Source organism: Anopheles stephensi, chromosome 3 (assembly GCF_013141755.1).
Source record: "Anopheles stephensi strain Indian chromosome 3, UCI_ANSTEP_V1.0, whole genome shotgun sequence".
Taxonomy (NCBI): Eukaryota; Metazoa; Arthropoda; class Insecta; order Diptera; family Culicidae; genus Anopheles; species Anopheles stephensi.
In genome coordinates this window covers 79,060,644-79,077,002 of record NC_050203.1, presented here as the reverse complement: position 1 = coordinate 79,077,002, position 16,359 = coordinate 79,060,644, and the positions used below count along the sequence as shown (strand labels likewise).

Sequence of the window (16,359 nt, the reverse complement as noted above, 5' to 3'; positions counted from 1 at the left end):
TATGCCGCCGCGATGGCCTTTTCCCTTCTTTCATTATTGTCGCTAAATTGCTGACATCGGCCGACCTGTGTGTGCACTTTACTAAACACTCTTAATTTTATGGCTAAACACACACATATACACACACACACACACATAGAGGTGCATATAGCCGGGCTTTCCTTCTCATGTGACATTTGCTCAACAAACATGTGCTTGGACCGCATTCCGGTGTCGGTTTTTGTTTTGCAGGGTTGAGGTTAACGGAACCGTTTTGCGAAAAGGATTATTTATTGTAATTTTCACTTGTGTTATTATTACTTTATTTATAGTTCTTAGGGTATTTTTTTCTAAGAAAAAATACAATAAAATAGCAACTTCATTAAAATGAAGAATATTATATGATTGAACAGTAACATAAAAATGTTTAATGCATAAAACATAAGAAAAAAACAAAAAGAAATTAAGAATAAATTATAATAAGAAAATAATCTACTTTTTAAACTGTTTTCATTAAGTAATGTTCGTTCTTCATCTAAAAACCGGTAATCACGACAAAGTAAGAGATAAAAGAAGAAAAAAAGTTAGGTTAATATAAATTTGTGGAAAAATTGAGAAAAATATAAAAAACAGAACACTTAAAGCGTGTTAAAATAAAAAAGGAAATAATATGTGAAATAATATAACAAAATTCTTTTCATTAAATTAAATTAAAAACACAATAACCAATATTAAAATGGCACACAAAAACAGAAAAACAAACGTTATTTTCAATTAAACTGAGAACGAAAGTAAAGAAAGAATGTCATAAAAAACCCCACAAAAAGAAACATTTTGCTAACCAAAATACCTATGTCCAGAACATGGCAAACAAAACGATAACAACAAGTATGTGTGTGTGTGTGTGTGTGTGGAAAATGCGAATAATTTTTCCACCAATAGCGACGAATACAAATCGTGCAACAAAAAGGAACCACCACCTTCGTTCTTGTGTGTGTGTGTGTGTGTGTGTAACTTTTCAAACTCGTGGAACCATAAAAATTACTTTCAAATGAAAAATAAATGAAAAAAAAAAACAACCTCCTATGTAGTGTTCCCCCAACTGCTGTGTTCTATGAAATTGAAAACGCAGGGAAAAAAGAATCAAGACGAGCTGAGCAACGTTTTCTTACCTCCGTTCTCGCTCTCTATTCTTGGATGCAGTTCGCAGTTTCGCTGGTGCATAAGTCAGATGCCGTTGATCAGTTTCAAAGTGATAGGATCCAACCCACCCTCCCGCCTAACTCACCGCTATTAACAGGGGGGAGGCAAGCAAGAGTGTAACAAACTGCATTTGTGTGCAACGAGTATACGAGCGAGATAGAAAAATAAGAACTCACACTACACTCGCTCTCTGTCTCTCTCTGACTCCTGGGGTGCATAAATTAATAAATTTTGCATTGTTTACACTTTCAATCCCTGCCATGTTGGTTGGTGGGAGGGAGGGAGGGTGGGTTGAGAGGTAGTAAGCAAATAAGGGTGGTGGATGATCGCGGGCGGTTATCTTTAAGTTTGTGTGTTCATCATGTGGCCTGCTTTCCGTTTGCATGTATCGCCGTCGCTACCGTCGCGACCGTATCGGGCTCTGTGTAGATGCTTTCTTCGATAATTGCAGTAGCAGGTCTCCCTTCATGCCCTTTTCCTTCCCTTCTACCTTTTCCCCCTTTGCAATAGAAGGAAGGAGAGAGAGTGTCCATCATGCATCGGCAAGGGAGTGAAAGAAACAGGGACTCTGTGCCGTTTTAACATCCTCGCGAGAAATCCGATGATGTAGCAGCGCGACGAACGCGCGCACACCGATTATGCACATTTTACACAGCACATCGAGAATGCACCGAGCATACGGGGGTGGGGGTGCACTTGGATACAAGCCCCCATCATCCCCCAAATGCCTCCACCCGCTGTTCCTTCACTCACAAATGCCTGCAGCAGTTGCATAGTTCTATTGTTTTTTTTTTTCTTTCGAGTTCTGTCGGGATGTGTGAGGCGAATGGAATAATAGCTTCCATCCCCATTTCCTCATTACTGGAACGTGGAAAGCAAGGAGGACGGTGTTTTGCAACTGCGTTCGAGTTCGCGCTCGCAAAAACACACACACACACACACAACGAAAAAGAAAAACAAACATCATGCTTGCAGGGCGAAGGTGCGTTGTTGCACTGCTAAAATGGAGGAATAATTTCGAGCGAAAAGAAAAAAAAACAAACGGGAGAAAGGCCACCACCGAGACAGGGAGGGGCGGTGAATGGGGGTGGGAAAGCCAAGCCGTTGTGAGGTCATGAAATACTCATTAATTTCACTGCAATAAGAACCCCGGGTATGTGCCATCTTGGGAGGGGGGGGGGGAGGGACTGACTGGGTTGGTGGAAAATGGCGCACGCATAATTACTGCGAAAGATATGCAAGTCGTGGTGGTAGTTGGGGCAAAAATCTGCATCGGTATGCACATTTAAGCTCTAAGGAAGCGCGGTAAAAAATAAAATAGAAAAGCTGGAATGTGACTAACACACATAGGACTGATGGTATAGGACGAGATTTTCGCGGATTGCTGATTAAAATATTCAACCACGATGATTGGAAATGTCGAATTTTCCGTCAGCATGTCGGCGCGTGTTTCTGATAGATGTTTGGAACAAAAAGCCGAGGTAGCTGGGTAAAATATATCCTTCCACTCTCTCTCTCTCTCTCTCTCTCTCTCTCTCTCTCTCTCTCCTTTGTTGGAGCTTGCCTTGTACTAACCCCGTGAACAGCACCATCGTTTGCATAGGGTAAAAATGCAGCCTTTTTAACGGTTTTCGAAGCGAGAGCTCGTTGTTCATTTTCCATTACACTGCTGGGCTCTGATCCTGGCTTCATCAACAGCAAAACGGACGGACGGTTTGAGTTCTGTAATTGATATTTTCCATTAGCGCTAACGTCAGTAGCGGCGTGGCAGCTATAGTGCGCGCGGTCGACGGAAGTGGTTTGAATTACAACAGTACACACATTGACTGCCGTGCTAGGCCAGGTTGTGACGAGCGGTGGAATGTTTAAAAGGGTAAATAATGCGCGCTCTTTTGCTTACGAATCATGCATATCATTCCGAAGAAACTATTTGTAAAACGAACGCACACGGGCAGGGACGGTTGGTGTGCCTGGGGAGCTCTGCGGTAACTAGCAGGACCTAGGCAATATGCAGTAGTGTGCCGATCCATGGTTGGTGCAACCTACGCGCAAACGCACGATCCACACACACGATCACACAAACCAGCCTGCATGTGTAGCATCATCAGCAAAACATTTAAATTTAAGATAAATTGTGATGGGGACACGTTTGCGAGTGATATACTTTACGCGAATTAACTTTACTGGCTCACCCATGTTTTCTGGTGAATGAAAATTGAAACAGCCATAAATGCCCAAAAAAGGGTGCGCTTAAACTTACACGAAAAACCCCGGCTCGAAACCCGACAAGCGATATTAATGATATAGTTACGAGGAAAAACAGACATCACCACCAATCATCGGCCATCGGACACGTTTAAAGGTAGCCCCAGTAGAATGCGTTTGTGTGTGTGTGTGTGTGTGTGTGTGTGCGTGTTTGGCTGACGAGGAATGTCGGGTGTCTATTTACAACGGTATTTAAACGAGCATTATGAGTTAATTTTTCATCACCAAAATGGTAGGGTAAGGACGGTAGTTAGTTACGCCACTAAAAGGTGAGGTTAAAATTTGCTATCAATTTAGTATTTGTCTATCGGAACAATTTTGGGAGGGATGATATCGCTATATCGGGCTGGACATCGAGGTAGATTGTACGGCTACTTGGTTTTGGTTAAAAATTTCATACTCCAACGGCTTCATTATCTGATTGTGCTGGGCGGCGGCTAGCTAGAGTTATATATTTTAGTGATATCAAAGCATATAATGTGATTCTTGTAGCTTCTTTGTTTGTTTTTGACTTTTGGATTTTCAAATCAGCTTGATGTTTTTACATATCGCGTCAGTTTCAATCACCACAACAAAATACAACAATGTACTATGAATTTAGTTTAATTTTGTGTAAAGAATTCTAACCGCCGACACAGCTTTTCTATTGATGCATAGAATCATGCCATATATCCAGGGTGGATTTATCGCACATATTATCCCGCGAAATCACTTGATAGGATCAACCTAATCGATTTCCAACGGGAGTAACGTGGGCTGGTAAAATAGTCGAGTGGCTAACGTACGATTGAACCACACACGATCGGTCTTGGAATCAAATCTCGTCGGAACTGTCACCTTTAAAAACTAACTTTTGTGACTGACTTTCTTTCTGATACTTATTTAAACAGGGCCAAACTTCGAAACAGATTGTAAAGTGAATTTTAAAGGTAAGTATTAACAAGAGATACAAGAAGAAGAAAAATGAATCATTAGAAATCTTCTCCAATTTCCTGAAAATTTAGTTATTGTGGCGCGCTGTATCTTGTCTCTCCCATGTGGCCAATGAAGCTTTCTTTCTGTTCTGCTGTCAATAACAGCATTACTAAATTGTTGTGATACTACACTTAATGTACGATTGTTAAAAAATTCCCTTAAAACTGTAAATGTGTAGAACAACATTTTACACTTTCAATGGAAATTACAAATACACGCTAAAAAATGGCGTCCATTACTGTTCCCTAATTTGACAGTACAAAGCATCACCCACCAACCACAACCAATCGATCATGTACAAAACATTAATGTTTACCACAACATCACTGTGAATGCGCGCATCGAGACAAATCATTCCGCCCGTGTGATTGATCACTCGCGGTGCCGTCACACCGAACGCACCGCAACAAACTTTAATCTTATCAATTTTGAAATTAAAACAACCAAGCAACCGAACATGAAGCAAGTTCGCGCGCCACACGCGCGTCCGGGTTTTGATATTTCAACAAACTTTCGGGCGCGATCACATTACACACGTGGAATCCGTGGAGCCGTGGTCCAGAAACAAAACTACAGAAAGAAACAGTTCAGAAAAAACGAGCGCTGATAGTTTCAAAATGCTAAAGGTGCTTTTTTTTCGTTCCCGGTTTCACCCGCAATACGTTTCTCTGTTGGTCCGATGTTATGGAAAGGAAAAAGGGCAGGAAACATGTTTCTTTAATTCGAAATTTAGTGAAATATATTCTGCTCCCATGTCAGCGAAGACAGCAGCAGCATTAAAATTCGAATTAAAAAAAAAAAGCCTCGTATTACGAATGTTGATCGAGGTAGAAGAAGGAGCCGTTCGAAGATGAACTGGACTTGGAAAGACACAGCCCCCTGTGGGGAAATGTGGGGTTTGGGTTAGTTTGAATTTTGTGTGTCTTTTTTCTGTTTTATGGGGAAACATAAAAAATGTAGCAAAAATAGCCTGCGTGAAGCACGGGGTAAGGATACCATCCGTAAGAAGTTGTGAGCCAGCATATGTCCAAAAAAAAAGCAAAGATAACGGAGGATCGTTTCGCTCGTATCCTTCTCGGGGATAGTACACGGAAGATTTCGAGACCTTTTATAGCGGATCTGCTGGTGTCATTTAGCAGTCCAGAGAGAGAGAGAGAGAGAGAGAGAGAGAGAGAGTGTGAAAGAGCTAGACAGAAAAAAGTGAGATCGTCAGAAAGACAACATCTTGAGTTTGCTGGCCTTGCCTGGGCCCGAAGCGGAGGTGATTTGGGAGGATGATATTCTTCGATTAATCAGGCGTAGATTCGCTCAAGCGAAGGAGCATAACGAAAGAGAGAAGAACGATCACACACAGATCCCAACGCTCGCCTCTTTCCTTGGTGCGTTGTTGAGAAGTTGGCTGCACAAGGGTCCGGGCATAGAAAGATCGTACCAACCAACCAACCAGCTAGGATAGAGCCGAACAGGGTGGAAAGAAGCAGAAGCAGAACGGGAGAAAACGAAACCAGACACATAAATATCAACAACCGTGAAGTCAAAGTCGCAGGTCCCGCGTGTGTCCGCAAGGGTTCCACTCCAGGCAGACAACAGGCAAGTCAGTCGGTCAGAAACGGGTGCGGTGCGGTGCGCATGAGCAATTAAATGTGTGTGGTGTGTCGCTTTTTTTTTCTCTCTCTTCTGCCTTCTCATGACCGTTCCAACCACCACACGAAAAAGGGTAGCAGCAGCGCAGCATAAGAGAAGAAATCAGAAGGCAGCATAAAAACCTACCACATTCTGGTGGCCAGGAAGGTAATCGGGAGAGGTTGGTGGATGTATGAGGGTGAAGACGGGTGCGCTGTATTTAAGCAGCGATTATCAAGTCAGTCGCGTTGCGTCGTTTGTGCTGTATTTCTGGCCAAGGTTTATGCTCCTTCTGGTTTTGTGCTCCGACCGTTGCTCCCCACACGCGTCTGTTCTTCTCCACGCCTTGTGGAGAAGTGTTATGGAGCGACAGGAATACGGTCGGTCTGTGTGAGCATGAGCATATGCACGACTGGAACCGGGACACAGGGCCACCATATATATATATATATATTGGACAACCGAGGGGGTCCACGGACTTCTCGTGCACAAGCTCGTCCAGAAAAGGGAATCCATAAAGGAGAAATACCTGATGAAGTTGAAGTTGAACGTCGTGCCCGCGGGATCCATTTGGAACACCGCTGGTAAAGGAATAACGGGCCTGCTTAACACCGTATGACATCTGGACGTTTGAAATGGGTTGAAGAAAACTTCCAGAGTCTGTGTTCCAGCGTCCTGTGTCTGGCTCTTGCGACTCTGCGACGACGAGACGCAGCAAGTTGGACACACCGCCAAGAGTTACAATCTCGCCAATTGTATGAAGCACAACGTTAATTTCTATTTTTGACCCAGTATTCACCAACATTATAGCATTACCTCCTATAGGAGACAGATTGCTGAAGGTCACACAGTACACGTCAGCAACCCCGTTCGTTCAGTGATATCAATGCTAAACCGTTGATTGTAACGCCTCGCCGCCTTTTTTTCGGTATTTGTTTTGTAAAGTTCAAGAAGTATGTGTCTTCATGCACACGGTTGAGTTGTGTCAAATACCATTTTGCGGATTGATAATTCGGTGGCAAAAGTAAACAAAACATTCTCGCCCCTCGGCGTACACCGCAATTAGTCAGCGTACTTCGAGCGAGCAGCCGGAGCAGTAGTCTCAATTGGTTTTCCGGTTGAATTGAATGTAAAAAAACGAAACGGTATGGGTGCAGCAGACACCCGTCAGACTTGGTTGCAGAAATCAATGGCGAGAAATGTTATCGTGAGAGTGTGTTTCGCCACTCACGCGCGTGTTGTTATCATGTTAATGGTAATCGTAAATGGTTTAAGTAAGCGTCAGCTGGATGTAGCGAAATCCTTCGCAATACCAAACATTGATTTTAAATCCATTAACAATCGTTATCAGTATGCTTTGTGTTCATCCCACGTAATGGTGATTGTTTATGTGCAAATAATATACTAATTAAATTGCTAGCGGTACAATCAATGCCAGTTTGGTGATTGATACTACTGCCTGGGGAAACTTCTCCACTCTAAATACCTGTCGCGACGGACGAAGGTGGGACGACTGTAAAGAACATTTATAGTCCCAGTACTCACATACGCCTCTGAGACATGGACTCTGTCCAAAACTGACGAAGCCCTCTTAGCCGCGTTCGAGCGGAAGATGCTCAGAAGGATTTTTAGGCCCCGTATGTGTGGAAGGACAGTAGAGAACAAGCGTCTACCAGCTGTACGATGATCTCTCCATCGTGCAGCGAATTAGACTCGCCAGGCTCTGGTGGGCTGGTCACGTCATGAGAATAACATTAATGCGTCCGCCAGAATGGCCGGTATAACGGAATGGCAGACGACGGCGCAAAACCGTGAGCGGTATCGAGGATTGTTGCAGCAGGCCAAAACTGCAAAGCGTCAAAAAATTTAAGTTATTATTTTCAAGACCAAAAAGGTCGAAAAGATAAGAAAAATCACGGAACTCTGTATTGTCATTACAGAACAACATCAAACACAACAGAGCGTAGCGCATTCTTGAGCCATAATTTTACCGTGAGAACTTCCCACTACACCTAATCCCATTAAAATTGTTTGGTCCAAATATCGAAGCAAAAGAATGCTGAAGTTCCAAATAATAATCGTACCTCCAATTCGATACAGTGACATCACAGTTTCGTTTCTTATGGTACCGACAAAGCACATTTTATTGGCCCCGTTGACGAGAACAATGTTCACCGTCAATAGACATAACCTCAAACCAACTGTCGTGTATTTGTTGATCGTTAATTAAAACTCCAGCACTCCCGCCCGTCAGGCTTGTTGCTTTTTCTCGAATCATTGTCCTAACCCGCAACTGCTGCTGTGGCCAGGCCTTATCCTCGTGCCTAGAGGCTCATCAACATTCCGGAGCTTGCGTCTAACCCGATAGAGGCCCGCGCGCACGACGCCGTTCTTGTCCAAACATACGCACCACCACCCCAAATTGGGACCCCGCCATCAACATGAAAATCAATTAGCCATGGGCCACACACCACATCCACCCCGCGTGTCATTTAGCATTATGGGCAGGAATGGGATGTCGAAGGCCCTGGGTCGTTTGCGAAACCAAACCTCTCAGGAGACAGAGAGGCTACAGAGTTTGGACTTGTGGAGCAGTAGAAGGGGGTGGGGGAGGAAGAACAGCAATAACGCTGCACACGCACGCAGCGCCGTAATGAAGTATCGTCTGGTGAATTAATTCAAGACCGGCGGACGACTCACAGCAGAATATATATCCTGACCGCAAGTTGCAAGGTTGCTTCATCAAACATACATAAACATCACATTCATGCCAGAATCGGGCATGTTGTTGCGTCCCATTCTTCGAATGCAGGCAGAGAGAGAGAGAGAGAGAGAGAGAGAGAGAGAGAGATATGGTGGTGGCGGTAGAGTCGCGGGTGGGTGAAATGTCTTACCGAACAGCCAAATTAAAATCCCTTCATGCCAAATATTCCATCATTCGAATGCGGATGCCTTCATAAGCAGCAACAAGCGCCACGACACATATTAGTCTTTAGATATGAAGAAATGGAGGTTCGCTTTTGCGCCTGCATTCTCTCCGGCAGACTGGCTGTTATTGTTTGGTTTTTTTTCGTTCGCGTTTGATCGGGCCTAATGGTAAATGGGAATGGTAGAATGTGGGTCTCGTTCCCGCTGGAACGACGTAGAGGAACGCCGAAGCCGCGGGACTGTTCATAAATTCATCACCACACACACCGGGGTTCGGTGCGTTTATGCGCGAAGGAACGCAGCTTATGGGGTATGAATACCCAATGAGCCTCCCAAAACTTCACCAATAAATGGGAGAGAGGGCAACAAATAACCTATGCGCTTAAGTAAAAAAAAAAGCTCCGTCCATCATGCCAGCGAGCGACGAAAAACTCCGCCTTACTCTTCTGAGTTCTTTAAGCTTCACAGTGAACCAACCAAAAATCGTATTTCTTCGGGAAGAAGGTAGGGCTCCAGCTTCAAAGGTTTTTTTTTATCTCAACTTTTTTTTCTACAACAACTCTCCGGGATACGCGGCGATTCCAATGTTGCTCAAACTGCTCTACCTTTCGCTTAAAATCCAACCAGTTTCAGAACGGGAAACGAAGGGACGACCAGAGATAGGAGGAGATGTGGGATATTCTCCAACCCCGGCCCGCGTCCCCTCAATCGCAAACGGTATCAGAAACACAAACAAGCATCTTTTCCATCCTTGTGGATATCTCCAACCATGTCCCTTCCCAAGGTTCCTCTACTCAGCGCGATACTCTCTTCCGTTCCCTCTACCGACGAAGCAAAACTTCTCCTCAATAAATATGCTGGTTCGTACATCGGTGGTGATCGGCAATGAACAACTTCTTTTGAAAGCTTCTTTCTGGTCCGGGCTCCAAAGTTTGGTGTTCTAGCGCTGCTCGCATGTTTCGCTTTCTCCCCGGTCTTATCGGTTAGGAGCGGCGGTTTGTATTGCGCATCGGCACAGGCCATTTACCAAAACGTGCCTAATGCTCGCCGAGCAAAACAAACACATGCACACCTGTTGTTACTGCCTGCTTTTAGCTGTTGCTGCCGCCTTATGCTACCTTTTTTCTTCCTCCCGTCGTTGCTTTCCCAATAAACTCTACACGCTGCGTGAGATTGCGTCCGGGCACAAAATTGACATCTATACACGACAATGATGCTTATGCTTGGGAAAGGCGCACGAGAGACTCACGAGAGCAGGAGGATTCCGGTTTTTTGTTACTCCCCAATACGCCTTGGGGACGCTAATTCACTTGAAGCGATTTCTTGCTGATCTCGAAAGCTTCTGTCTTTTTTTTTTTTTTTTGTAGGAGTGGTCGAAGAGACACTCTTCACTGCAAGCATGTAAAAATAGCGCCCAAATTCAGAACTAGATTAACGGACGGGTGAAAATGAAAAGCATGTCACCTCCGAAGGGCAATCACGTTTCAGACTATGTTTTTCCAGCGAACAAACACAACCTGACACTTCTTTCTATAGACGGCCATAGCAAACAAAACACGAAGACTCAGGACATGCATTTGAGCAGGATCTTGGAAACTGTCGGCCTATGGGACACCGAAACCGTTATCGATTTAGCTAAATTTAGCTAAAGAAATGAGGAACAAAGCAACAGAGATACATGGGAATTATCTGGTCCCAAGATGCATCAATGAATTCTAGCAATTGCAGTTCAATCTTTTAATTTTCTTCTATAAAGTCCTCAGATCCTAAGATTCAGCTTCAAGAATAACTTATCTCTAGATCTATAATGCCTTCTCTATCTCCTCTAAGAGGATCCTCCCGAGTTATTAGGTAAAATCAGCTGCCAGATATGTTTCGTTACCATTGAGAGTACTTTATCACAGGTTATGGGAGATTTGATACCTATCACTGTGTGTTAGTAACTGGTGCCCCCTTTGTTCGACTATAAAACAACAGTTCAGTGTGATGTCATCCAGCGAATGTCTACTTTACTTCCGAGATTATGAAGACCCTCCAAAGCGTCAAGACTAGAATTATTGAAATTCTTGAGGAGCATCAAGGTCTTTCCATCTGCGATAACGAGTGAGTGAATTAGAGCTAACTTCGAAATAACAAAACCTTATCGAAATGAGTTCAAGCAAGGTTAAGATGTTAAACCCAGACCAAAACCAAAACAGCATTTCTAAACCACCGGCTAACAAAACCTTCGGCACATGTTGTCGTGCATGGAAACTGACACTACCCAAAAACCGCAACCTGTGTCCCTTTTTTGTTAATGAATTTGCGACCTTTCCCAAACTCCACACCAAATGAAATTCATTACCCAATTACCGATAATGACAATAATCAAGAGGCAAAACATCTTTCCTCATGTAAGGCAATTGATTTCTATTAATCCTTCGCAATCGGATTAGCGAAAGGTCCGGGAAGTTTTCGGAGAGCTCTTGGGGGTTCCGGCGAAATTCTGCAGTTTCTCAGCCCCGCAGAAACGCATTTTCCATCCCAGGGCCTGTCTGGCCTGTGTGCATGGGATGTCTCGCTCTCTCTCTCTGTTTTATCTTTTGAACCGCCTGTACGAAAGCCGCCATTACCACGAATTGCGTTTTGGTTGGCGATTTTGCAAAAACCCTCGCTGTCACCAGACATGGAAGCGATTTTGGTAAATTCATTTCCCCAGGTGTTGGTTCGACGTTTTGGGTCCCCAACAATACCTTTCGCGGCCCGTGACGAGACACACATCCCGGGCTCCCCAAAAAAAACACTTTCTCCCGTTGTAAATTTGTTCCAGCAAGCGAGAGAAAGAAAGAGTGAGAGAGAGAGAGAGTGGAAATGGGGCACCACGACGCAGGCTTTTTAGAGCGAACCGCTAGTTCTACGAAAAGTGAAGTCCACGCCGGATCCCTAGAACCGCGCGTCATCGTGTGGCGTGGCACGGTCGCGTGGAACCAAAACAAGGCTTCGCTCGCCATGCTCTCAGCATCGGTTGCCGCTCCGGTCCATCCCAAGCTCTTCATGATTTATTCCACGAAAAGTGGAGTTCTTTTTTTTCGTTGTTTGGGGGCCGTGTTGTTTCTGTAAACTGCCCCGGGATAACCTGGTGTCGTAGGAAGCGTGCGTGCGTTTGTGTCCGAGAAAGCCGAGCACCACGGAAATTCAAATTCAATTTCTGCTCCTGTGAGCTTCACGGAAGCCCACTGGGAGGGAGGTGGCGGATTTTCGTGCGCTTCCGTGTGCAAGCTCGCACGGTGTTCGCTCAAACAATAGAACGGAACACATTGTTTGCTGTTTAGCATCATTGGGGTCACCTCACCTCACCTCAACTTCCAGCTAACGGAGATCTCTGTACAAATTTCATACTGGCCCCGGCGATCGATTCTTGACGGAACCGCATGGAGACATTAAAAACGGGAACCAATTTTCCGATTGCGATGCTCGCTCTCCTCTCTCTCCGCTCTCTCGTTACATGTCTCGCTCGGGCCCGCTCTCTCGGTTTTTTACACCGACCTGATGCGCTTCTGAGTGATTTGTGCTGTAACTTGTTGGTGGGGTTCGATGGTGATGTTTGATGTTTGTCCTTTCCTTAGCGACTTTTTCCTCCAAGCCTCCTTTTCAATTTTTCTCTTTTTTTCCCCCAGATCGAAGTCTGGGGACAGTGGGAGCCGTTACAAGTCATTCTAAAATTGGAAGAAATGTTACAACCTCCAGCCCTGAAGCGTATGATATCTCTCCAAACACCTGAGCAGGACGGCGGCGCAATTGCTCCACCTTTTCGAGATGAGTTTTTCCCATTTACCAAAACCCCACTTCTATTTGGCCGCTCGCCGCTATCTATCCACCCCGCAATGTACTACTTTCTCTCTTCCTCTCTCGCTCGGGTGCAAATGAAAAAAAGGCGTAATGTAGGTAGGTTGTGATAGGGAAAGAAACGGTTCTACGGCGACGGCGCACCCGGAAAACTCGTAACGGAAACTGGATGACCCAACTGCCGACGACACATTTTCGCCAGAGCCTGGACCTCCGGACGAAATAAACGGGAATCCGTCCGGCCGCCGCCGCCACAACACTCTCTTGCTTCCTTCATTCATTCAGCCCTTATACCAGGAACTACTTCTTTGACCCGGCGGTCGGAAGTTTGATGGATTTTGATATGGGGCACACACAGCTGAAGGTGGGGAGGGAGGAGGAAATTTGATGCGGGGAGCCAACACACATTCGCACACACATCCAGAGGACATGGTTTGCGCACGCGATGTCGAGTAGGGAGAAGGAAAAAACCATTTTCCCGGAACCCGAAATGTTTACGTGCAGTTCAAGGAAAATGTCCAACGTTTTTCACAACCCCCAGAGAGCGGTGCGCGAGAGAAAGAGAGTGAGTGAATGAGTATGGGATACAGTCAGGGCGGCGCGCGTGCCCTACTGCTTGCAGGTTGGCCGCCCTTATAGGATACATACACACACGCAGGGACAGACAAACACACATAAGCAAAGGGGAAACCTTGAATTAGCGAACGATATGCACTTTTCGAATGGTGTGTGGAAAGCCTGTGGAAACTCACTAACCTGCAATTGAATCGTTCCGAAAGGGCTGACAGTTTGCACACACATGCTGTGGTGATGGAGCTGCCCACTACCACTACTACAACAACAACCGTCGCAAGCAACTCAACAAATTTTCTTCGGTGTGCATAATTAATTTCACCGCACACTAGGATACAATACGAAACGCAATCACACACACACACACTTTTCGATGGTTGAATCCTCGTCGTCACTTGGATTGGGATTTTCTTTCTCTCGCTTTTTTGCTTTTTCACAAGAACCTTTTCTTCTCTTCACAAATTCACATAGGCACAAACACACTCGGAGTGACAGGCTCAGAACAAAAGCACAATAGGACGTACCAAAACACGGACCTGACCACTGCACGCTCGGGGCCAGGCTAGATGGTGGAAGAACGCAAGGGGTGTGTGTGTGTGTGTTTTTATGCTTTTTATGCTGTAGTGCTAGTGATTCTTGCTGTACCGCACACCACTACCACCAATGGCTCACTGCCTCCTGCGACCGGATCGTATATGCGGTGCTCGAGAATAGCCCTTCTCGGCTTACGACTGCTTCCGGATCCAGGAAGAAGCCCGCAGCGTGCCCTATCTGTTGTTTCCTTCCTTCCGCCCTTATTCGCTTTCCACCCACCCACCGGTTGTTGCGACCTTTGAAAACAATTTCGACCTGCCCGTGTGGTGTGGTATTGTTGACTGCGTCGTTCCGTGCAGCGTAGGTGGAAAAGGGATTCCGAAGCACACCACCATCACTCACACGCATACACGGCCGGGGAAGCTACCCATGCTGGTCAAGGCAAACGTTGCTCTTGGTTGCATTTTTCCTTTCGCACAAAAGAAACACAAACAAAAACGCAAACGCAAAAAAAGGACGTTCGGGCACACACACACGCACGAAACGCTGGTGCACTTTAGAATGCACTGTACGACGCACACAGTTACACACGCACGGAGAGAGAACACAATAAAAACCGGATTCCTAATGTTTTTCTACACACCGTGCTAGCATTTGTTAGTATTTTTCGCTCTACCGCACGTTTAATCGCTTTTCCGTTTTCCGCATTGTAGGCTGTATCGTTTTTCTCCTCGCTGGACACCGTTTTGGGCTGGAGGAAAATGTCTGTTCTATGGAAATCTCTTCAAACAAGCACGAGCGAAAGAAAACACAACTGCGTCCGCTTGTGGTATTTCTGGTTGTCAGCGATGCGCTTGTTTTGGTTCTCGCACTGACAGCATGAGCGCTCAAGTATGATGCGTGGGTGATGTAAACGCGCGTGCCGAACGTGGAGCCGAACGTGTTCGAAACGGTGGCCGGTGGTTTCGAAAACGGTGGTTTTCGAAAATGGGTTTCAGCGCCCAGTCGACGATGCTGTGTGTAGGTGGAAGGTGTTAATAAGGTTATTATTTTCCCTGGTAACAAAATCATCATCCTTTCTCGCTTCTCGCTAGATTTACTTGTTGCTTAGATAGAGCGAGAAAGCATTACGATTTTGTACCAGAGAAGTACCGAAAGATGTTAGAAAAGAGATGTAAAACGAGATGTTTTTTTCTGAAAATTCTTGTGATGAACTCTTTTACAAGACGAGAAATCTTTCAATTTAAAATGAACAGTTAAAAGAAATACTTAAAACTACTTAATTTATTTACTTTGATATGAAAGTAAAACTTTCATCCAAACTGATCCATAATCCAGAGAACTGACTGTTTTAGTTAAACTACCGTTTCCACAAGCAGAATGATCTCAAGTAATGTGCAGAACATTTGCATGCCTTTGTCTTTGCCATATTGTTTTCTAACTTTCTTACTCTTACTCCTTACCAAGAGTATACCAAGAGGTGTTTCAAGCTCACCACCAGGCCAAAAAGACGATTTATTAGACTTTTAAAAAGGAAGCAGTTCGTTTTAATTTTACTGTTGCTGGATTACCTCAACATAGGATTGAAATAATGGCTTTGAAAGTAGAATGCTTCAGCTTCTTGTTTGTCGCGGTACGTCACAATATGCCCATATCCCCAGCAACTTCGTGACGTGCGTTGCGATGAAATATGCTTTCAGGAGCATAATTATAAGCTTTGCGAAAGCTTGCCGAAAGCTTCAGCTAAAAGACGGCAAGTGTCATCTACAGCAAACGCGCAGATAACCTGAGCTTATCCTTTTGCTTTTGAACTTCACCGTTTGAGGGCTCTTTCAAAATCCTTTTTTTTATTTCCTGTGCTTTTTACCATGCATAGTTTGTTACTAAAATGAGTAAGGAAACATTTTGGGCGATGAAAAGAAAATGGAAACGACATGTAAATCTCAGTAATTTCACATACGTCTGTTTCCAGCAAAAAAGTGCGTGACATTCTTCACCGAATTGTATGATCGTTATGCAGCATGGCATTTAACTGCTGCATTTTGCGTTTTCCTTTTTTCAGTTGAAAGAATTTTAAAAATGTACTCCAACTCCATTGTTGCGCCCGGGCAGCGCAGGGAACGAAAATGAAATCAAAAATATGAAACTCTCGTGCGAAACTTTATGTTGCGTTCAATATTTTATGAACAAAATGAACCTGCCAACGGGGTTTTTTTTTCGGGGGACGGGAAAATGTAGACAAAAAATGAGTTCGGACATGGAAAAACACAACCCACCAACCAAGGATGAACCTTTGTTTCTAACATTTTACGACCTATAAGTATCAGGCGTTTTACGACTTTAAGCATAATGAAGGAATGTGTCGGAAGTGTAATGTTTTTTTGTTCTCTCTCTCTCCCTCTCTCTCTCTCTCTCTCTCTCCCAGACCCACCCTTTGCGCTAGGGGTGCAGTGC

The 16,359-nt window shown here is 44.7% G+C and overlaps 1 protein-coding gene across 1 annotated transcript in view; it reads right to left on the bottom strand.

Annotated features, from left to right (window-relative positions):
- LOC118514703 (tyrosine-protein kinase hopscotch) overlaps window positions 1–14,764 on the bottom strand; it is a 31,972-nt gene extending 17,208 nt beyond the window's left edge. The window contains exon 1 of the mRNA XM_036061772.1: window positions 13,555–14,764. The gene's annotated coding sequence lies outside the window, so the exon portion shown is untranslated. The remainder of the gene's footprint in view (window positions 1–13,554) is intronic.
- Window positions 14,765–16,359: the final 1,595 nt, after the last annotated feature.